This window comes from Pongo abelii, chromosome 1, assembly GCF_028885655.2.
Source record: "Pongo abelii isolate AG06213 chromosome 1, NHGRI_mPonAbe1-v2.0_pri, whole genome shotgun sequence".
NCBI classification, from domain to species: Eukaryota; Metazoa; Chordata; class Mammalia; order Primates; family Hominidae; genus Pongo; species Pongo abelii.
The window spans coordinates 122638667-122661136 of NC_071985.2; the positions used below are offsets into that span (position 1 = coordinate 122638667).

At 50.8% G+C, this 22470-nt stretch overlaps 2 long non-coding RNA genes across 3 annotated transcripts in view; both read right to left on the minus strand.

Moving 5' to 3' along the window:
• The window catches only part of LOC129049716 (uncharacterized), a 59345-nt gene extending 40826 nt beyond the window's left edge, over positions 1 to 18519 (minus strand). For both annotated transcript variants that reach the window (XR_010141768.1, XR_010141767.1), the window contains exon 1: positions 17638 to 18519. This is a non-coding gene — a long non-coding RNA (uncharacterized LOC129049716). The remainder of the gene's footprint in view (positions 1 to 17637) is intronic.
• On the minus strand, positions 1801 to 17503 carry LOC129049717 (uncharacterized). Its single transcript, XR_008512988.2, has 3 exons — positions 16967 to 17503; positions 3754 to 3852; positions 1801 to 1981 (listed from the first exon to the last, which is right to left on the minus strand). It is a non-coding gene; the product is annotated as an uncharacterized LOC129049717 (long non-coding RNA).
• Positions 18520 to 22470: the final 3951 nt, after the last annotated feature.

Sequence of the window (22470 nt, forward strand, 5' to 3'; positions counted from 1 at the left end):
TGTGGTATGGGGAACTATCACAGCCCAAGCCAAGTGGCCTTGGGGTGTGGAAGGAGGACGAAAGACCCCTGGAACTTGGGAGGCAAGGATGACCAGTTAGGCTGACGATACAGCCACCCATTGTGGGCCCAGCATATGCTAGGGTCCAGGGCTCTTGGTCTCTTGGCTCTGAACCACCCTTCTCGTGGGGCAAAAAATAAGTACCCACAAAATTGTTATTTATCATTCGACTGATTTGCAGCCACAGTAGCTGTAGCTCAGTCTTGGAAGGTGCCCAGTAAACACCTCTGAACGGGTGGTGAGGGTCCTGTCCTGAGAGGTACACAGGCCATTCTGGAGGAGGCCAGGCAGGTGAGCTATCAATGCCAGCATTTTTTTTAGCCTTGAAAGATTATGAATTTACAGTTCTATGAACCTACTATAAACCTACTGCCCAAGAGAGATTTTCCCCAGCTGGTCCTCTGATCCTAGCTAGTCCAGAAACCTCTCGCAGGGATCCTGACTCGAAGTGCAAGGCAGGGGTGGAGGTGGAGGATTGGAGGTGGGCAAGAGGCTGTTCCAGTGGATGGGGAAGAAGAAATCTTATGTTGTGGTGGACAGGAAGAAATCCTAGCCCTGCATATTCCCAAGGCAGTCACTGAGGCCCCTCATCAGCAGTCCCCTCTCTTTGGGCCCCTTCCCACCTTTCTCCCACCACCCCTTCCCCTCTTCATCCTCTTATCTAGCTTGCTTTCTTCTCCTCCTTCCCTCCCTCCCTGCCGGCCCCCTCCCTCCCTCCCTCCCTTCCTGGCAGTTTTTCCTGTCCCTCCTCACTCTTCACTTTTCATATTCTTTAATCTCATTCCTCTTCTCCTCCAAATCATTCTATTTTTTTTTAACTTTTCTTTTTCTCCTTTTCCCTTTTACTGGCTTTAACTATCTCTTCCCTCCTCTCTTGGACAAAAATGTCTCTTAAGGTTTCAGTTAGCAATGAAATCACACAATTTTAAGATCCAATCAACATGTGCCATGCCCAGTGTTAGGCACACTCATGCTTGTTATTATATTTTTAGAGAGTACTTTTAGTATAGTCTGCAACACGATGCAGATACTGTTCTTAGTGTCCATGCTGTAGGTCCATACTTCTCCACAATGATACTATGAGGTAGGTAATAATGCCACACCCATTTTACAGATGGTGAAACTGAGGTGCAAAGATATTAAAGAATTTGCCCACAGTCACACAGCTAGTAAGTGGTAGAACAAGATTCAAAACCCAGTCACTTGCTGAGCCTCCAGACTGTACGCACCATCGCACACCCTCTCCTCCAACTCAGAGGCCTGTGAGCCCTGCCTACAGGATATGAAGGTGTCCATGGCACATATCTGAGTCTGTGTGTCCTGAGGAACCGCAAGGCATAGTGTTGAGGAGGGATGTCATGGGAAGGGGTCGACTGAGACAAGAAGATCCTGTCTTTTTCCCAGACAAGAGAGAATAAAGGCCTCTATTGGGAGCCCCCAACCCTGCTGGCTGTTCCCGGAAAGGCCTGTTGCCCCCGCCTCTGGGAAAGCCCTGGAGAACTTCTGACCCTGCTGCTCCCCTCACTGGGGAGCAGCAGCTGAGTCCTGCCCAGAGAAGGGCCCATCCACCTCTGCCCATCAGCACCCCACTTGGATCATGGCCTCCCCAATGCTGAGTACTTCCTGGCAGGTACCTGGCCCTGCCTCTCCCCTCTGGCATAGTGAGGAATGTGCTTCTGTCATCCTATCCTCCCTCTCCGACCCTAGCCCAGCACAGAATTGGATTAAGAACAAAAATATGAGCTGTGTTTGTTTTAATCAGCTTCAAGACATGGGGGCTTTTAGAGGAAAGGAGAACAGGCCGGAGCTGGCCCCGGGGCAGGCAGGCTGGGCGGTGATGCCATCCTGGGGTCAGGAGCACGCAGAGCAGTGAGTGCATCTGCAGGTCAGATCCTGGGCAGATAAGGCTGGGGGAGAGGACCTGGGGCCAAGGGCGGAGGGAGGATAAAAAGAATGGGGAGGAGGGAGGGAAGACACAGGTTTTCCTGAGAGTCAGAAGGACCAGGGCTGCCCACAATCCCTGTCCTGGAGTGAGGCAGGAGGGGAGGTCACAATGGGAAGCCATGGGATACCCCAGGGGCCTAGAGGAGCCAGTGGAGAGTAATTTTCCAAAGGAGGAGATATCTCCTAGCCTTTGGAATGAGGGATGATGGGAAGGAGGTGAAGGGGGGCATCAACGATGGTATCCACCACCCAATGGCAGCCCGCTGGCATCTGGACTCAAGCTCTGTGCCTAGATGTTCTGGCACCGAGAGGACACAGCTGAGTAAGCTGAACATGCAGAATCCAGTGGAAAGCGGAAGGTGTCAAGGCCAAGTTGAGGGAACAAAGGCATGGTAGGGCAAGAGGCTTGCAGAAAAACTACATTCCTGGGCAGATCTCAAGCTGGATGAAGACCTGGAGGCTGTGGGGTGTGGAGGAGGGCTCTGAAGTGGGAGCCAAGAACCTGGGCCCCAGCATCGACTCTGTATCTGCTGCTAGCAGTGGGTCTGTCACTGTTCCTCTCTAGGCCTTGGTCTCTTCACCCGTAAGACAGAGCAGTGGGGTGTAAGCTAAGTGCTCTGGGATACTGGGACATTTAGTCACTTCTTAAAGAGCCCCCAAAGCCGTACATCTGTACATTTGCTACATCCGTGGCTATCCTAACATTAGCTCAGTGAGCCAAGGAAAGGGACCCAGAGAGGTTCAGGGACTGGTCCAAGGTCACACAGCCAGTGTGAAAAGCAGCTGGTACAAATGCCAATATCCAGCCAGTGCCCCAACCCCCAGGGTGGAACGGCCTTGGGTTAGTGTGAGGGTCAAAGGATCTGGATAGAAACAATGATGTCATACAGTTGAGGGCAGAGCTCCTAGAGGCCCTTCCCGGAGCCCTCCATTCCCTTACCAGGCACCAGGAGAAGGGCCTGGGTTGGCTCTACCCATGCCCCAACCTGACTCCAATGCTCTGGGCAGCCCTTTCCCAGAGGGGACTGTGTGCAATGGCTGGGGATCCCCACCTTAGACCAGAGCATGGGCTCCTTGGGACAGATCTGGGTCTAATTCAGGCCCACAGACGTGTTTTGGTCCATGATAATGCTTGTACCAGTCTGAGGTGAAGCAGAAAAATAAGTAGCAAATCCTCTGTACAGCTACATTTTATACGTTTTAGTTTAAAAATTTGAAATGATATCATTTCTTCTCTCTCTCTGTTTTTTTTTTTGTTTTGTTTTGTTTTGTTTTGTTTTGTTTTCATTTTTTGAGACAGAGTCTAGCTCTGTCGCCCAGGCTAGAGTGCAGTGGTGCGATCTCGGCTCACTGCAACCTCTGCCTCCCAGGTTCAAGTGATTCTCCTGCCTTAGCCTTCTGAGTTGCTGGGATTACAGGTGCCCGCCACCACGCCCTGCTAATTTTTGTATTTTTAGTAGAGAGGGGGTTTCACTGTGTTGGCCAGGGTGGCCTCAAAACAAGTTCCCACCACCTAGGCTGGAGTGCAGTGGCACAATCACAGCTCACTGCAGCCTCGATCTCCTGGGCTCAGGTGATTCTTCCACAACTACATTATTTTATCTGAAGACATTCTCACCTAGCATGAGGCACAGTCCAGAGTGCTGCGTGATATAAGTACTTAATAAATGTCAGGACCAGGCTGATGGAATAAAGGCCTGGTGGGGCAAGAGGCTGGGAGAAGACTGACATTTTTGGGCAACATCATACCTGGAGTCAGCGGAGCCTTGGATTGGGAGCTCTAGAATCTGGAACCTCAGATGGGCAGGCCTGAGCAAACTACTTTATGTTTAGCCTCAGTTTCCTCTTCTGCAAAAGGAAGAGACAGGACTATAAGGTGACCTCTGAGATGAATCCCAGCAGCAGCAGCATTCCATAGCTGAGCTCATGGAAAACAGGTACTGGACCAGTCTCAAGCACTGAGCACACAGCTATGCCCCAGGCAGAAGACTTCTGATGAAGGGAGGCAGGGGACACACTTACTCAGCCAGCCTATGCAAGAGAAGTTCTAATAGTAACAACAACAAAGGGCCTGCCAACAAAGAGAAAAGAGCTAATCTGACATCAGCCAGGACTTGGGACCAGACCAAACAATGGCCCGTTGCCCACTGTCCCAAGCCTCTGGATGCATCTCCCAGCCCCTCCTGGCTGAGACCAGTCTCATTTCTCAGAGTGTGTCCTACAACCGTGAGTCATCTCACCTTCCCACTTCCACTGTAGGTAAGTCAATCCAATCCAATGTAGCAAACCTTGACTTAGCCCCTGCTCTGTGCCAAGGGAGGGGGACACATGCAATATCTAGGAAAAGACTGAATATGTTAGGGATACAAAGTTTACATTTTGAATCTATGTATTCAATGTATCTACTGCATCCAAACCTGTTAAGAGGCATTTAGACTAAATAAAATATCTCATTTGGGGTATGCTGTTATGTGTACATTGACAAATCTCCCAAGCTCACATTATTATAGGGTGAATGTTTGGCCCTAAAGCCAGCATTTTCTTCATTACAGACTTTCTCTCCTCTATTATATAAGTTTTCCAGTCTGATTCCTCCACTACATTATGGGTCCTCCAAGAACAGAGACTCTGTCTGGTATTTAGCACAACTCCAGGTACAGAGAGCACACAGATGCAAAGGGAAAGGAAGCAGGGTGGAGATCACACATGAGTGTGACCAGCCTCTATGCTCGAGGACCAGTTCTTAGAAAGTAGCCCTGCTGACCTTAAGGGGGATAGAGAGGAGAGAGGAGACCCAGGCCTTCCCCAGGAGAAGGTGGGTGCCCTGCACAGATCTAGCAACTATGCAAAACTAAAGGCAGAAGATGTGAACTGCTGGTCATCAGTGGAGCCTGAGATGAAGACATTTCCCCGAATGCTGGTGCTAGATTAGAATGGGGAGGGGAGGGGAAGGGGTGAGGCCCTTCTGACTTCACCCCAAAGCAGCATCCTTACATCAGTATGGGGAGGGAAGGATGAGCTTGCCCAGAGCAGGACACTGCCCATCCAGGCACTGTCTCCCAGATGTGGGTGATTCTTTCCAGCCTTGGTCCAGTTATAAGGCAGGAAAGAGGTGTCTCTGCCAGGGTCCTTGGGTGCAAGAGGAGTGGGCATAGTGGTCTCCACTGAGCATGGAAGGGGCAGGGGTTCATGGGGTGGGGGTAGTGGCAGTCCTCCCTGCCCCCTCGAGCTGCGCAGCTCTGCACTTTCTCAGCCCCATTCCCCAGAAACCGAAGGACACTCACTGCTGACACCATGGCATTGGGTTTCCCCTGGGCTGGCTCAGGCTCCTGTCACCAGGCATGGCAGGAAATTGCTGCTGACACCTGGGGAAAGGCCCCAGGAGTGGGGAGGCCAGGGATTGGGAAGTTCTGAGTGAGCGCTAAGTCAGGCTGGAGCAGGGGAGACAGCTGTAGGTCTAAGAGGGATTCTTGCCATGCAGGCTGGGCCCCTGAGTCTCTCCATCCTCGTCCTGCCCCTCCTGGGATATCCCCAGGAGGCTGGAGAACCTTGGAGCTTGTGACCAGCTTGGCCACATGGGGTGAGTTGGGCATGGAGGGGAAGGGGCAGCATCATCTGAGGGCCCCAGGACTCCTCCACATCCCCACCCCCAAAGTTGTACAAACTTGCTTCTCAGCCTCCTTTAGGGCAGAGCCAGGGCTACCCCATGCTTGCTGGGCCACGTGCACACTCAAAGGTCCCCCAGCAGCTTTAACCTGCAGAGGATGGTGTCTTTCCCTGGCCTGGCTCTGCGTCCTGGCAGCCTGCCTCATGTCCTCAGCCTGGGTCTGTACTCCAGCCCTTTCTCTCTCACTTCCCCACTGTCTCTCTTCTCTGCTGTATTTGTCACGATAAAAACATGCCTTGGCTCCCAGGCACCTCTGAGCATTTCAAAGATTTGGAGAGAAACTACAGAGGGGGTTGGGGGTAAATGGCAGAAGGTGGGGAGGGATCCTCAGACTGGGAATTCAGGTCACCCAACTGTTACCACCCACTCCCTGTTCTACACTAGGAAGTGTGTGTGTGCACGCACGCACACGTGTGTGCATATGTGTGTATGCATGCTAGTGTGTGTGTGTGCACATGGATGGAATGACCAGGGACACAGAGCACTCTGGGGCTTTCAAGTGCAATACTTATAAGAGGCTGAGCCCAACCTGCTTGCAAAGATCCATCTGTGGATTTCTCTCCCTTCTGAACTGCACCCATCCCCCCAGATGAAAGCCCTCATTCCTAGGCTGTGACATCCCCATAGTTTTGAACCTGGACTGCCCCAAGCAGGAAGATGAGGAAGGTCAGAGGTAGAGGTAGAGGAAGGTCAGAGGTAGAGGAATGTGGGGACGGACCGCCAGATGAAGATGGAGTGTGGGAGGGTGATGAGCATCTGAGTGAGAATGGGCTGGTGACAGTGGGAGTCCACCCAGGGACCCCCCGAAAGCGAAGGACAGTTCCTGGTACAAGGCTGGCAGCCTGGAGCATCTAACCTCAACATCCAGCAACTTGGAGCCTCCTCCTTAGACAAAAAAAGCCCAATCTCCAGAAACTCCAAGGGCAGTGATTCACCGTCTACCACTGGTGGTCAACCCATCAGCAGCTGTTCTAAACACCTGCCACAGGCCCAGCGCTGTGACAAACAAACAGGATTGTCCCCAAACAGCCCACCTCTCCCTCAATCTAGGAGACTAAGGAAGGTACTGCTGAGGTAGGCAGGGTGGGGGTGAGGGCTCTAAATTGCTGCTTCCCAAATTTGGTATTAACAGATTTTTTTTTCTTTTTTTGAGACAGGATTTTACTCTGTCACCCAGGCTAGAGTGCGGTGATGATCACAGCTCACTGCAGCCTTAAGCTTCTGGGCTCAAGCCATCTTTCCATCTCAGCCTCCTAAGTAGCTGGGACTATAGGTATGTGTCACTATACTCATTAAAAAAAAAAATTGTTGAGACAGTTGCAATACTATGTTGGCCAGGCTGGTGTTGAACTCCTGAGCTCAAGTGACCTGCCTGCCTCAGCCTCCCAAAGTGCTGGGATAAAAGGCATGAGCCACTGCGCCCAGCCAAGTCCATGAAATATTTTAATTTTCTTTTCATTGAATCAAGCAGGAGCATTAAAGAACAAAAAAATTAAGGTATTTCAGCACTTTTTAAGAAAACAAACAGGATTAGATAAAAGACAGTCTTTCCCAATATCAGTCAATAGTGACAGGGGTTAGACTAGGAGTTACTTTCAAGGGAACTGACTGAAGTGACAGGAGGCGGCCTGGGGCACGTTGGCCAAGTTCTGGCTCCAAGTCTGGGAGGTGGATACACAGATGTAACACATGCAGATATTTGCTGAGCTGCGCAGTTGGGATCAGTGCACTTTGCTTGCGTAAGATGCATCTCAATGAAAAAGTAACTAGAGGCAGAGGTCAGACATTAAGCTCATGGACCCAGGAGCCATATGTCATGGATGCAAATTCTAGCTCTACCTCTTAGTATTTGTGCAACTTTGAATAAGTTACTTAACCTCTCTGAGCCTCAGTTTCTTTATCTCCAAAATGAGGATAATAATTGTACTTACTTCAAAGAGTTCTTGTGAGGAGCAAATGAGTTAACACATGTGAAAACCATCAAATAATGTTTGGCATGCAGTAGTTACTCAGTAAGTGGTTCACCATTATTATTCATATTCCAACCAAGTGTAGCTGATGGGCAGGGGCCATGTGAGGATCAGAGGAGAGTGGTCCAGGCAGAGAGAACAGCAGGACAAAGTCCCTGAGGTGGGACAGAGTGTCAGAGCTGCAGAAAGAAGCCAGCCTGGCTGGCTCACCCCGAATGGCATGTGCTGAGCCAGGACAGAGGTTGTGAGGTAAGGAAGGAAAGGCACGCAAGAGTCAAAGCATGGAAGGAGACTGGTTTTTGTTCTGAGTGTCATGAGAAGCCACTGGGGGATTTTGAGCGAAGTGGTGATACAATCACATTTAAGTCTTCAAAAGATCACTCTGGCTTTGGTGTGTGGCAAATGGAGAGGAGCAGGGAAAGCAGCTAGGAAGAATTTGGGGTAGTCCAGGCAGGAGATGGTGGAGACATGGACTGGACCAGGAGGGCAGCAGAGGTCACTGGATTCTGGATATTCTGGGAAGGTGGAGCCAACAGGACAGATGATTGAATTGGATATGGAGTGTGGGGACAAGAAAAGGGACATGTAAGCTTTTGGGCCTGAGCATCTGGAAACTGGCAGTGCCTTTAACGGAGAAGGGACCTGAGAGAGCAGCTGGTTTATGGGGGAAATCAAAGTTGCTGCTTTGTCTGAACAGGTTAAGTTTGAGATGCCCACTAGGCCTGCAAATGGGGAGGACCAATGGACAGCTGGACACTCAAGTCTAGAAGGCAGGGGAGAGTGTGAGAAAATCATTTAACAGCTGTCCACAGAGGAAGCGTTGCTTGAATTCCCTGCATGTTCTCATGCTTGGGGTTGTCGCATAGTCATTTGGGAAAATTCTCTGTAGCTCCACTGAGGAATGTGGAAACAATCCTTCTAGGGTTGCCTCATTAAAGATGGAATATTCTGGGCAACATCAGCACCCCCTATCTCCAGCAACTCCATTCATTTTCCCCTTATGGGTTGCAGAATGTGGCTGCAGTGGAGCAGATGTCTGATGGCAGGGTGCTCTGGAGAAAGGACAGTCAGGAATGAGCTGAGAGGGACACTTTAGGTCAGTGGCCAGGGAAAAAATCCTACTGGAGAGGCCCAGGGAACCCCTCAGTAACCCTGGGCAGAACTTGAGATAACCTTAGCTGGCACCCTAAACACAGAGTGAGAAAGTCATTCTTCTCCCGTCCTCTTTCCTGTCTGATTATAATGTGCCCTTTAAATGACAGCTACATCTGGTCACCAAAGACATGGCAGATAGGTAAGAAGGAGGTTAACGTCCCTCTAACACTCGGTAACATTCCTGTTTAATAAAGCAAACCTGAGACTAAAAGCCTTCTACAGGCACCTCTAGCTACAATATGATAACATTGCTACGTTTCATGTATTTTTATAGCTACTCTGTTAATAACGAGTGCTACTGGTGTTCCATTTACAGTAAGGATGTAAATTTTCCTTCAAAAAGATATGTGTGTGTGTGTGTGTGTGTGTGTGTGTGTGTGTGTGTGTGGTGTGCGCATGAGTTAAAGAAAAATGTTAATAATGATACAAGTGGCACTCAGATGTGGCAAAAATCATGAAGGCTCTACTCAAGTCACTAAAGTCTGAAAAACACAGCTCTAAAAGATGCTAAAACAAAAATATGAGCTCTGCCTGTAATCCCAGCACTGGGAGGCTGAAGCAGGCAGACTGCTTGAGCCCAGGAGTTCGAGACCAGCCTGTGAAACAAAGTGAGAACCCCGTCTCTACAAAAAATACAAAACATAGCCAGGCATGGTGGCGCGTTCCTGTAGTCCCAGCCACTCAGGAGGCTGAGGTGGGAGGATTGTTTGAGCCTGGGAGATGGAGGCTGCAGTAAGCCAAGATTGTGCCACTGCACTCCAGCCTGGGCAACAGAGCGAGACCTTGTCTCAGATATATGTGTGTGTGTGTGTGAATATATATATGTGTGTGTGTGTATATATATGTATACACACATATATATACACACACATATATATATGAGCTCTGAGCCTCATATTCATATACAAATCTCATAATCACTCAAGCCACCCTAAGACCAGGGATGGAACATCCCCCTTCCCTTCACAGCTCCCTGCAGGCTGCAGGTGGGTAACTTGCCCTCTTCCAGGCCACTTTGGGATTTGCCGTGCAGGGATTTCACCAAAGGGAAAAGTTCTCTGATAAACAATTCTTACTATCTCAAGGCCACAAAATTGATGTTGTTACCAATGGTATCCCTCTAAATGCTGCAAATGCATGAAATGACTTCTGAATCAGCAAAGATTACTGATTATTCTTTTAAAGAATAGCTGCAACTGATCACACTTCTGACGGGAGTAGAAGTTCTGGACAGCAGTGTTCCCAGATGGTGCACTCTGCAAAAATGAGTGGGTTTTGGCACGTTTCAGTGCCTGGCCTAGGGCCGACCCTGAGGGGTCTCTGAGTCTTAGGTGGTCCACACACAGAATTGCCTGCCAGAGTCAGATGAGTGCACCCGTGTGGGGTCCACAGACACAAGCAGAACCCAAAGCTCCGGAGGAATGAGGTCAGGAGATAATCAGATGCGACTCCTGCGGCCTCTCCAGGACCCCGTGGAAGCCCCCACAGCCCTTCTCAGGAGACCTTTTGGCCCAGCAATGTTATCCCAAAAGTAGGAAGTGTGGGTTCTGGGTTCTCAGCACCTCCAGCTGCAGCTGGGCTAAGGAAGGCACAGCTGTCCTGCCTGAGGCTGTGTCTCTTGTGAAGGAGAAACATCCGGTCAATTCCATCAAGAATGTCAGTCAAAATCCCAGGGAGGGATCAGTCAGCTCGGCCCTCCTATCAAGCCAGCTCTTGTGCCCTGGGAGCAGGCCCTTGGACTGTCCTCAGCCAAGACAGGAGAGGCCCATCTCCCAAGGGCTATGGCCTTGCTGCCCCTCATCCCGCACTCCTCTCCCACCTAAAGCCCCGGGCTGGTAGCCTGCAAGTGAGCAGGGGTTGATGCAGTGGTGCACAGGCCCCCGCAGGATATGACCCAGGATGTGAGGACCCGCAGGCTGGAGGAGAGATATGCAGAGGTGAAAGGGCAAAGCTGTTTCCAGTCTCCTTATCAGGAGTAGCCGAGTGAAAGGGAAGTGGCAGCCCTGGAGGTCAAGCTGGGGGGTTGTGGCTGGGGCAAGGCTAGGCTAGGTCTCCTGAGAGGAGACCCCGCTGGGCAGGGAAGAAAGAGAAAGGGGGCGTGGAGGAAGGGCCAGGGAGGGAGGGAGCACTGACTGTATGGTCCATTCCCAAGGGGAGGAGCAGCAGGGTGACCAACCACCCAGGCTTGCCCCAGACTGAGAAGCCTCCCAGGACATGGAAGTTTCCATTAAATACTGGGATGGCTGGTCACCCAGGAAGCAGCCCTGGCTAGGGGACTGTCAGAACCCAGCCACCTGCACCCCCTCCAGAGTCCCAGGCTCACCCACCACCTTGTCTCAATGCCTTCTTACTTCTCCCCCTTAATTATTCATTCAGCAAACATTAACAAAATGCCTACTGTGTGTCAGGCCTGCTGCCAGGCTCTGGGAATTCAGCAGTGAAAGGACAGGCGTGCTCTCTGCCATCCCAGAGCTTGGAGATTATGCTTCCTTCAAAGCCACGTGGGACCCTTACTCCCCTGCTGCCTGCCTCGCCAGCCCATCCCCCTGGGGCATGTTTCTAGGGAGCCTTCCCTCAACAGTCTTAGGTGGTCCACACACAAAACTGCCTGCCAGAGTCAGATGAGAGCACCCGTGTGGGGTCCACAGACACACGTGGGGACGGTGTCTAAATCACTGTCCCACCTGCCATGGTGCCTCGCATAGGACCCTGTGCAGGGAGGTGCTTACTACATGTCTTTTGGTTGAGGAGCTAAGGTGTTGAGGGCCAGCTCGAGATGGGGGTCCCTCGGTCACCTGTCAATGCTCGCAGCCCCCCGCCACCACTGCCAGCACCCACCCATATGCGCGGGGCACGCCTCATTGTCAAGCAGCATTCTCCCTGCCCCAGCACAGTGGGGCTGACCTGTCCTCTCCTCAGCTGGGGAAAGTAGGCAGGCCTGTGGGCAGACCCCAGTCTAGCGTGGGGGTGGGGGTCCCCAGGATGGAGGAGTGGGACAGGAGCTGGTTTGTCTTCCCTGAGCAGAGAGGCCTTGGCCTTGGGCTACAGCATCCTGTTCCCTCAGAGGTCCCACATGAAGAGAAGCCACAAAAGTCAATGTGCCCCATGTGTGCCTGCGGGCTTCTTGCGGAGGCAGAGCCAAGCCTAGGCTCCTTCAGCCTCGGTCCTTGCCAGTGGAGAAGCCAGTGGGGACCCTGGGCAGAAGCTAAGTAGGTGAAACACACAGAGACTTGCTGTGAGGGCAAGGAAGTGGAGCAGTGCTGGAAGAGACTTGGGGTTCCAGCTACAACTCCAACAGACTCCTCTCCCCAGTTAAGGAGTAGGGGATTGTATCATTGAAGCCACTGAGGGACCGTAAGCTTCTTGCAGGTGGGGGCCACAGGGCAGTGCTTACAGTAAGCTCTCCACCCTTTATGTGGAAAATAAGCCTGGCCCTCAGACAGCAGAGCCCCATGTTTCTGTCCTGCACCCTGGTGGCGTTTTATCATATTGCAACTCATGGGATATTACAGAAGAGGGAGTGTGAGCTCAGCCCAGTGGATGCCCGTCTTTGGGGTCTGGCTTTGAGATATCATTAGGATAGGATTCCTGAGTGTTCTGGGAATAGCTGGAACCCAGCCACTCCCAACAAGCTGGGGCGTGGGAGAAAAGAGCAGGACTCGGGAAGCCCATGCCAGAGAAAAGGGTAGCATGCAATCTGGTACACTCTCTATCCACAGGCCACAGACACATGGGAAAGGCACAGAAGACACCCTGGGACAGGGTAGGGGGGATGTGGTGGGTGTGGGGGGGGCGGGTAAATGGAAACTCAGGTGTCCAGAACTGGATTATGGCTTAATCATAGTCTTTGGTTACTGACAGGCTCTCGAGCTTTCGTTTAGTTAAGTATTCACTTAGGTAGTTTTCATAGTGCACAGGCGCCTGTGAACCAGGAATTATTCACTTAGTTTTCATAATGCACAGGCACCCGTGAACCAGGGATTATTCACTCAGGTAGTTTTCATAGTGCACAGGTGCCCGTGAACCAGGGATTATTCACTTAGTTTTCATAATGCACAGGCCCCTGTGAACCAGGGCTTATTCACTTAGTTTTCATATTGCACAGGTGCCTGTGAACCAGGGCTTATTCACTTAGTTTTCATATTGCACAGGTGCCTGTGAACCAGGGCTTATTCACTTAGTTTTCATATTGCACAGGTGCCTGTGAACCAGGGCTTATTCACTTAGTTTTCATATTGCACAGGTGCCTGTGAACCAGGGCTTATTCACTTAGTTTTCATACTGCACAGGCGCCTGTGAACCAGGGCTTTTCCTTCTTTCACTCTCTCTCTGCCACAAAACCACCCTTTTCTTCCAAAGGAAACTCCTCATGGAAACCCAGTACATGAAAAATGAAAAAGTGAAACTGGTCTGGCTGAAGTGGAGGTGGGGCCTGCCCGCTGCCTACTTGGCCTCCCTGTCCACTGCCCCAGCAGCCCTGACTAGCCCCTGGCAGATTTGTGGAATGCAATCTACACCATCAGGGGCCAGGAGGGCAGGAAACTGTTTCCTCCATTCCTATGCCCAGTGACCAACACATGCCCAGTTTGGTTCCTCATTTCAACAAATGTTGGGTGAAATGTACTGAAGGAGACGAACTTGTTCCAACCACCACTCAGGTCAGGTTTGGGGAGGGGGCACTAGAAAGTGTCTCTGCCTCAGGATATCCTCCCCATCAGCCTACCACAGTGTCTAACATTCCCCATCATCATGCAGCCTAACCCTGCATGTCCTTCAGGACCCAGAGCAAACACTACTTCCTCCACACAGCTTTCTCAGATGTCTCCAGCCAAAGTCATCTCATTGCCCTTGAACGTTGTAGCCACTTGTTTACCTCTCTCTCTCCTGCATCCTTCACACTCACTCAGGCTTCTGCCTAAGTTCCTGACATACATGTCTCATTTCTCCCGTGGTGTAGACACTGCACGGCTCCAGGTTGGGAGATGTTTGACTGACTTTGGCATCCATCTCAGTGCCTTCCCACAGTAACGTTCCACAAATGTTTGAGGAAGAAAGAAAGGTCTTCTGGTGCTCCTTAGGACGCTGTGTCTCCAGGAGAGCAGCTGGAACCAATTTGACCTACTATGACATTAGCATGAAGTTTATATACGGCAAACTGTCACCAAGCAGAGAGAATAGAAGGGGATCCAGGAAAAGGAAGAGTTGGTGAAAAGAGACATCTAGGGCCCCAGTGGTACCACAGCTGCATGCACAGGATGGGTTTCTGGCCCTGTGAAAGAGTCAAAGTGTGGCTGAGGAAGAGCTGGCAGTAGGGGTGGCAGGAGAGACAAACACTGGAGGAGGGTCTCATCCTGCAGCACTTGAGTTTGCCTCCCCATGCCTGTTTCCTGTGCCTGGCAGGCTGGGACGGAGGGAACTGGTTCCCTTTTTCTCCCCCAGAACATCTGGGGCTGCATCAAACATAACGATCTGGTAGAGAAAATTGTTATAGAAATATGTAACTGTGAGACGTTATCAAAGGCATTTTTAAAGTCTCCTTCCAACCCCCAGCCGAGTGGAGGGGACTGGAAATTAGAAAACTGGGAGACGATTACAGGACCATCAAAGTGGCCGAAATTCAATCCAATCTTCAGGTTTAAGTATGGCTAGCAGACCCCTGCCCCAGCCCAGAAGGCTGCAAACCCACTGTTTAAAAACCAAATCAACAGCATCATCAGATCCAGGTCTGGAGCAAACAAACGGCGCCCACAAAGGCTTCCCTGGATTTTCCTTGCACTGGGGAAACCTGAGAAGCAAGGCCCTGAGGAGGTGCCTGGTCTTGGGGAGGCTCCCAGTTTCCAAGGCTTCTATCCTTTTCTCCCTCCCCCTAGTCTGGGCTGGGGTTCTTTATCTCTTCATCTCTCTTGATGCATTTCTTTTCCCACATCTTTTTGTACCTACTCTTTCTCCTTCCATTTGTCTCTTCTCCTGTCTTCTTTCTTTTTCTAACAGTATTCCATCTCTTTCTATCCTTTTTCTCTGTACTGTTTCCCTCTCAGAATCTTTTATTTTGTGAATTTCCATCCTTTTTGTGTATTTCAGCATTGTGTCTGTCTTTATATTTTGTATTCTTTCTCTCTCAGCAATAATCTTTTTTCCTTGGCCTCTAACTTTTCTGCCCTTTTTCTGCTTGTGAATTTCCTGCAATTTCAGACTGTGGAAGTGGTGAAGGTCCTCTTCAGCTGGTTTATTTACCAATAGGAGTCCTGGGTATTTTTCCCAGGTGTCCAAACATGAACGACCCTCTATGTCCACCCATCTAGGGACGCTTCTCCCAAGGTCCATCACCAAGAACTGTCCATTGCCTCGTTATAACTGTGCCAGCACATGCAGGCACAGAAAATAGACGTGTGATCTTACCTATGAGCAGGCTTTGCAGGCATGGAAATTTGTCAGGAGGGGTGGAATTCTACAGGACGTAAAACTGATAACATGCAGAAAACGTCCACAACTTACAATTCTTTTTTATGTGGGATGAAAGAGAATATAATTTTGCTACTAAAAAATTATCCATGTTAATCCTCAAGATGTGAGGTTTTATCTCCACTCACATTTCTCATGGCCATAACCTTGAAGGCTCTGTTAGACTGCAGGTTTATAATTTAAAGAGAGCCCACTCGCACATCTCACTGGAAACCCAGAGGAGTTTCATTCCGTCCTGCAAAAGTTGTCGGTGATCACGCGGGGTTAGAAGAAATCTCCATTTCGAGTCATTCGCCTTGAAGAATCATTTTGAGAAAAGAAAGGGAACCACCACGTATGTTTTATCAGAATGGACTTGAGAAAATGAAAGCACACGCAGGCCCTGCGCCGCACAAGCCCCAGGAGGGCGCGGGAACAGGATGGAATGCGGAACGTCGCTGCTCGGCGGCTCCCTACGGCTGGCGGCTGCGACCAGCGTGGGCCGCGAGTTGTGGCGGCGGGTTCCGGGGGGCCCCCACGGCATCCGTCCTCTTGTCCCGCCGCCCGTCGGACAGTCGATCCGTCTTTTGAGGCCCCGCGCGCCCGCGCTCCCGGCTCGTGCGTTTCCTTTGCTTGCTCCCTCCGGCTCGGCTCACCGCAGGCCTGGCCGCGCGACGGGCACCCAGCGGGTTGCTATCAATTATCCAGGCCCCAAGTTCACGGGCACTGCATCCATTTCCCTCGCGTGCACCCGGGGCCAACTCAGGCCGCAGGTTGCGGTGCTCGAGCCCTTGGACCCGGCTGGAGAGAAGAGAGCAGTGAGCGGCCGCGGGCTGGACTCCTAGGGCTCCCCGAGCCCCGAGGCCCCCCAGCGATCTGGGAAGAAACCAAACGCCTGTTCCCTTTGATCTGGTTTTATAGACTTGAGGTTGACATTAAACTTTGCATGCTTACTAGCTATTTCGATCTTTTATTCCCATTTTGGGAAGGAGTCACCTACGCGGCGAACAATCCCTGCGGGCTGACAAGGGTGTGCGGAGGGACCCAGGCACGGGGATCTGCGCCCGGCCACGCGAGGGTGCGGGGGCGACACAGAACGCATCCCCTTCCCCACACCCACACTCAACTCCCGCTCGCCCCACATACCTCTCCTTCCCCTACACGCGCCCCGGACCTCTCCGCAAAGCGGGCGCGGGAGGCCGGTGCAAGGTCGCGGCGTGGCAGGGAGACTAGGGCGCCCGGAGGCACAGGGCGCGAAGCTGGAGAGGAGCTGAGAGCCGCCGCCACTGCCGCTGCCGCGCCTGGGCCCTCCCTCCGCAGTCCCCGCACCCACGGCGAGACTCAATTACTTTCAGGTGTGGACCACTTAATAAAACAAATCTTCCGGGGCAGGAGGCAAGTTTTTAGGGGCCAAACTCAAAGCAGCCGATTTCTAATGAATAAAGAGGGGCTTCCCCAAAATATCATACGGTTTTGGCGGAGGGGGAACCGAAGTTGGGGAACAGGGAGTGTCTCTTCCTGAAGTGATACTGTCATTGGCTGGGTGGAGAGGCCCAGAGAGACTTACTTTCTGTCGCTTTCTGACTCTCCTTGTCTCTGTCTCCAGCCATCTCTGTTCTTGAGTACATCAGAATGGAATCAACCGTTTTTGCATCGAATCACCATTAAACCAGCCAGATCCTCCCCAAGCGGAGACCCAGTGAAACTGAAAGCTCTGTCTTTCCCTCACCTCTTTCTCTTTGTTTCTCCTTTTTCTCCATCATCCATTGCCCAACATTCTCTTCATCTGAGATTTCCAAATCCGGCTTTGCAATACTCCAGGGAGACTCCAATTTACTCTAGGGCTTTGGGAAATGCTCAAAATTAAATAAACTTTTATTGACTTTAATTATTTAACTGCAAGTTATAGACCCCTGATTGGTCAGGGGAAGCAGAGAGGATGTTGGTGAATCAAACAAACAATCCCAGGATGTCACAGCTCCCTGGAGGTGAGGAATGCTGGCTTCAGCATTTTGGGGCTCAGGAATGAATCTGGGCTCCGGAAAAGAAAACCAAGTTCCCAGGAGAGTAGGGATTTGATTTATTAAGGTTTGGGGTCAAGGAAGGCTCTCACTGACAAGAGGGACTGGAGACTCTGTCCTACCCTGGGCTTCCTCCCACACCCCCTTGCTAACCATCTCCATCCCGGTTTTTGGAGGATGAAGGGAGCGGGTTTCTTCCTTCCCACTGCATGTAAAATCCTTCAGTAAGGTCTAGTGACACTGGACAAAGCAAACTGCTTCCTTCCCTGTTTGCTAGAAAATTCAGACCACAACACAACTTTTGTGTGAATTTCCCAGGAATCAGAGCTGAGGTAAACACAGTCTATTATGGTTCTGCTCTTTTAGAAGAGTTACTCACCCCAAAGTCTCAGAGGGCTCCTCCTGCCTCCTCACACGGCCAGATCTAGGAAGCTGGTAGAGGGCAACTCACTCTGATGCAGCACCTGACAAGGGCCCACATGTTTCCCGTGCAGAGAACAAATCTGCCCCATTAAAGCGTTACTCTGTTGGGGAAAAGACTGATGCAATATTGGAAACATGCTGGGCCCACTGTGAGAGCCGGAAGAAGAGGCAGATCTTCCCAGGAAGGCAGCAAAGGCCAGTGGGAGAAACTATTCTTGCCACATCCACCCTCACTTGGCCTGGTAAATTAAGGGAGGGATTATTGACCAAAACATCTGCACAGAGCAAGACTATGGTGCTGATGGTGTCATTACAGGGAGAGCATCTGGGGACAGACAGGGGAAGATGGTGCCAGTGTCTTCGGGAGCAGCCAGGGGAGCATGACTTGTCCACCTGAGCTTGGGGCCAGACTGGAAAGGGACCATGTAGCTACCAAGTCCACTTCCAAGAGCCTGAACTTTAATGGAAAATAATTCCATAGTTTGGGTCCCAGCAACATTACTGATCTAAGTAGCTTATTAACAAATGGAAAATATATAAACCACACAACAATTGCCTCTAAGAAAAAATGTATTAAAATCCCCCCAAGTTATTTGCAAAATAAACAGCTGAGACCATATGGGTGAGGGGGAGAGTGGCTGTATCCTAACTAGCTGTGTGCTCTTAGCAAAAGTTCCCTCTCTAGGCCTCTGTTCCCTCATTTCTAAGTGAAGATGGCAAACTAGATCAGGGGTTCTCAAACTTTAGAGTACATTAAGATCCCCTAGAAGCAACTTGTGAAAACAAGGATTGTTGGGCCCCACCCCAAGAGTTCCTGATTTAGTAGCTCTGGGGTAGGGCCCAACAATTTGTCTTTTTTTTTTTTTGAGATGGAGCCTTGCTCTGTCACCCAGGCTGGAGTGCAGTGACGAGATCTCTGCTCACTGCAACCTCCACCTCCTAGGTTCAAGCGATTCTCCTGCCTCAGCTTCCTGAGTAGTTGGGATTACAGGTGCCTGCCACTGTGCCTGGCTCATTTTTGTACTTTTAGTAGAGACGGGGTTTTGTCATGTTGCCCAGGCTGGTCTATGAACTCCTGACCTCAAGTGATCCACCCACCTCGGCCCCCCAAAGTGCTGAGATTACACGTGTGAGCCACCCTACCCAGCCACAATTTGCCTTCCTAACAAGTTCCTAGCTGTTGCTTCTGCTGCTGGCCTGAGGCCTATACTTTAAGAACCTTTGGACTCGATGATGTTTAAGCTCCCATCCAGAACCAGCATTCTGTTCTATCCCATGCTCCTATATCTCCCCTGCACACCCTAGAGTGTTTACAGCCAAATATGAGAGGCCGACGTTTTTACACCCAAGCTTGTACCCCCTGTCATCAATGCAGAATAAATCTTTCAGCTGGCCCACAGAGACTGGTCACCCTGCCTACTGAGGGATTCCTGACCTCTCAGGGCTGATATTCCAATTTGAACTCCTCCTTCAGCTGGCTGACTACAGCACCCAAATCCTCCAACAGTGGTTAATGCTGGTTTTCTTTTATGCTAAGCGTAGCTGGGCCTAATCCTAGCTAAATCCCAGGCAGGCCTGGTGTGTAGAGGGCTGCCTTCAGCAGGGTTGGCAACAGCCCAGGGTACATCTCCGGGCCCCACGATGTGGCCTAATATCTGCCAAACACTTGCCCCAACACACATAAACACATGTGTACACACACACATGTTCACATGCACACACATGCACACACACTTCCCCACACAGAGCCTCAGTCATCAAGAAAACTAGTTTTACTTTGATGTACCTCTCGCTGAACATTTTGTTTCAGCTCCTCTCCTGCAGCCACAGTTTTATTTATCTTCTTGGCATGGTTTCTTAGGATACTTCCATTCAGACAACAGCAAAACCACTCAGCTCCACTGTTTTATGAAGTTTATCAAACAGCAAAATATCCGGCATCTTTGTCCAACAAATCTGGTGTGAATGTGCCTACAGAGCTGCTTTTCCCCAGATATCCCAGGGGCTATGTGTGGTTATAAATAACCTCCCCTGTGAGGACCCTGCACAATCCAGAGCTTGCCTGCTTCTTGCTGCAAGGGGCCCCCAAAGCAGATGTAGGGCTACAAGGCATCTCCCAAATAGGGAGACACAGACGCAGATACTCCATGCATGTACATGCTCTGTTTGCACCCCACTAACAGAGCCCCCCTCTCCTACAGCAGGCTCGCCTCCCTCTACACCTCCAAGCAACTGGCCTGGCATAGGGCTGTCCCAAAGACACGAGCCACTTCTAAAATCATCACTGGGCAGGGCCAGTGGCTCACACCTGTAATCCCAACACTTTGGGAAGCCGAGGGTGGTGGATCACTGGAGGTCAGGAGTTCAAGACCAGTTTGGGCAACATGGTGAAACCCCGTCTCTACTAAAAATACAAAAATTAGCCAGGTGTGGTGGCACACATCTATAATCACAGCTACTCGGAAGGCTGAGGCTTGAGAATTGCTTGAACCTGAGAGGCAGAGGTTGCAGTGAGCAGAGATTGCACCACTGCACTCCGGCCTGGGCAACAGAGCAAGACTCTGTTTTGAAATAGAATGGACTAGACTAGACTAGACTAGACTAGACTAGACTAGACTAGACAACTAGACTAGACTAGACTAGACAACTAGACTAGACTAGACTAGACAACTAGACTAGACTAGACTAGACTACTAGTCATCACTGCCTCAATCCTAAAGTTTGGGACCTATGTGGAGAGAGCCACCACTCCACCCTGTTGAAGGGTCCAGGTGTTTCATAACCTCCACAGGAAGACTCAAGCAGCCACAGGCCTGGTCTTTCCCTCACTCCTCGTCTCCCTTTCCCTCCCCCCAACATCCTGCTTGCTTCCCAGCAATCGTCCCAATCCCAGGGGCTGGGCTCTCTCTCTCTAACCCCATTTGGGGCCTCTCAGCCTAGGCTGGGGGTGGCTCACGCTCTCTGAGGGACAGGAGAGCCAGCAGCCTGGCCTACTCTCACTCAGTACTTAGTATGCCCAGTGCTGTCCCAATCACAGGATTCCTGAGCCTGGAAAGTCTACTCTGAGCCCTCTACCCTCTGCTCCCTTAAAGAGATCCCCAAAGTCCAGAGAGTAGCCTGGGGCTTTGCAGATGCCCTGAGTTTGCAGTTCACAATACTGGATGAAGAACTCCTTCCTGCATAGAAATCTGGCTGAGAGGTTCCTGATGTCCACTGGAGACATGCTATCCCTCCCACTGATGCCAATGTGGGGCCTCTGTGGCCCCTGTTCTCTGGGCTGCTGGTCACCCACACACATACCCCCACCCCACCCTGATCTGGCAATAAGTCTGGTCATTACTTCCCTCTAATACCTCTTCCCTCCAGGCATCCCTCTCCATTCTCTCGACCACATCCCAGTGCAGGCCTTTGTCACCGCACATATGGACCAATCCCTTACCTGCTGAGTGTTTCCTCTTCTCCTATGCCCCCTGGACACCTTGGGCAAGTTACTTACCCTCTCTGTGCCTCAGTTTTCTCATCTGTAAAATGGAGATAGTGGTACCTCTCTCCTAAGGAGGTTAAAATTAAATAAAATAATGTACTTAAAGAGCCTGGCCCATGGTAAGTGTTCAATAAATATAAGGTATTATCATTTACTCTCATTATTCTGGTTAAGCTACCAAAATTATCTTCCCAAAGCATAGCTCTCATTCTCCTGCTACATAACAACAGCAGCAGTAATAACACCCACACTTACCGAACACTTACTATAGGCCAGGCCCTGCCCCATGTGCTTTTCAACACTCTTCAATGGCTCCTCATTGCCCAAAAGAAAGTCGGCTGCATCTTCTGCACCTGCCACATTTTCATCCCACCCTGTCTGTCTGTCTCTGCTGCTGTCATCTCTGCTACTCCTTCACAGAACCCCCTGCTGAAGGCACCAAGCTCCCTGTGCCAACGCCCCAGGCCACTTCCCAGAGTCAGCACCTGCCTGCCTCTCCATCTGCCCGCATTGTCCTGGCCCTTCATGTTTTTCTCAGGCTGCAGCTCACAGACCTCTTAGGATTCGCTGAGGTGGGTATGGCCCTTTCCCTTGGTCCCAAAGGTCATACAGCTGGGACTCCAGCGATCGGTACTAACATGCTCATGACCACACAATGGTTTCCTTCTCCACCTGGAAGTGACCTGGGAGTACTCCAGCCCCTTCCTGCTCACATTTGCTCCTCAGCAAGGGCAGGCCGTCTCATGCTTATTAAATGTCTTGTATTTTTGGGTAATTGTTCATAGGTCCAAATCTTGCTTCCCCAGGTGAAAAAAAATGTGGTAAGAAGGATCCACCTAGGCTGTGGAAGGGAGGCACCTTTTTAGCCCCTTCATTCTGCTGAGCACAGTCTCTGCCCAACTGAATGCTCAGATCTCCTGAATGGCAGGAGGAAAGGAAGGCACAGTCCTTGTCCATCTGAGATGGCTCAAGGCAGCTGGGACTCTGACAAAGGTGCAAGTCTACTAGGCCACCTGCCTGAGGTCCTTCCTGGTTCAGTCATTTAGAAAGAGTATGACACCTTGGACAGTTTGCTTAATTTCCTGAGTTCTGTACCCTCATCTGTAAAGTTGAAATAATAATAGCTACCTCCTAACATAAGTATTGCAATTTTAAAACATAGAGTGACCAGTTCAGACCTAACTTAATGGTGCACTCTCAACATCTCCCTTCCCTGTCATTCAGTTCAAGGTCTAAGGCCAGGGTTCCCTTGGGTGAGCTAACAGCAGAGCAAATACAGAATCCTAATGCACTTCTCATACCTCT